The sequence below is a fragment of the Penaeus monodon genome, chromosome 34 (genome assembly GCF_015228065.2).
Source record: "Penaeus monodon isolate SGIC_2016 chromosome 34, NSTDA_Pmon_1, whole genome shotgun sequence".
In the NCBI taxonomy this organism is placed as follows: Eukaryota; Metazoa; Arthropoda; class Malacostraca; order Decapoda; family Penaeidae; genus Penaeus; species Penaeus monodon.
Window position 1 is genome coordinate 32,240,839 of NC_051419.1, and position 328 is coordinate 32,241,166.

General features: G+C 23.5%; 1 protein-coding gene across 1 annotated transcript in view; it reads left to right on the forward strand.

The window, feature by feature from the left end:
* Positions 1 to 328, forward strand: part of LOC119594736 (cubilin-like) — a gene marked incomplete at its 5' end in the record, with an annotated part of 27,224 nt that overhangs the window by 658 nt on the left and 26,238 nt on the right.

A 328-nucleotide genomic window follows, 5' to 3' on the forward strand; every position in this document is an offset into this window, starting at 1 on the left:
TTGGCAATTCGAAAAGTGTTTGATTAATCCTTTTTTTTATTTTCATTCATCTCGGCTCGTGATTGAAACACTTGCTAGATTTTATTCTATTTTTTCATGTGTCTATTTAGAGAAGAATGATTTTTTAAACTTTAGATTGGGAAAATATAAAATTAAAAATTCACTCTAAACTGCAACTGAATTTACATTTAATTATTGTGTAAACTTTAAATCAAAAGGAGAAATAATTATCAAGGAAAAGCATAGTATCAGATTTAAAAAAGATTTTTTTTAGGAAACTAACATAAATTGAAACTTGAGATATTTTTACATAAAATTTGAGACAAAT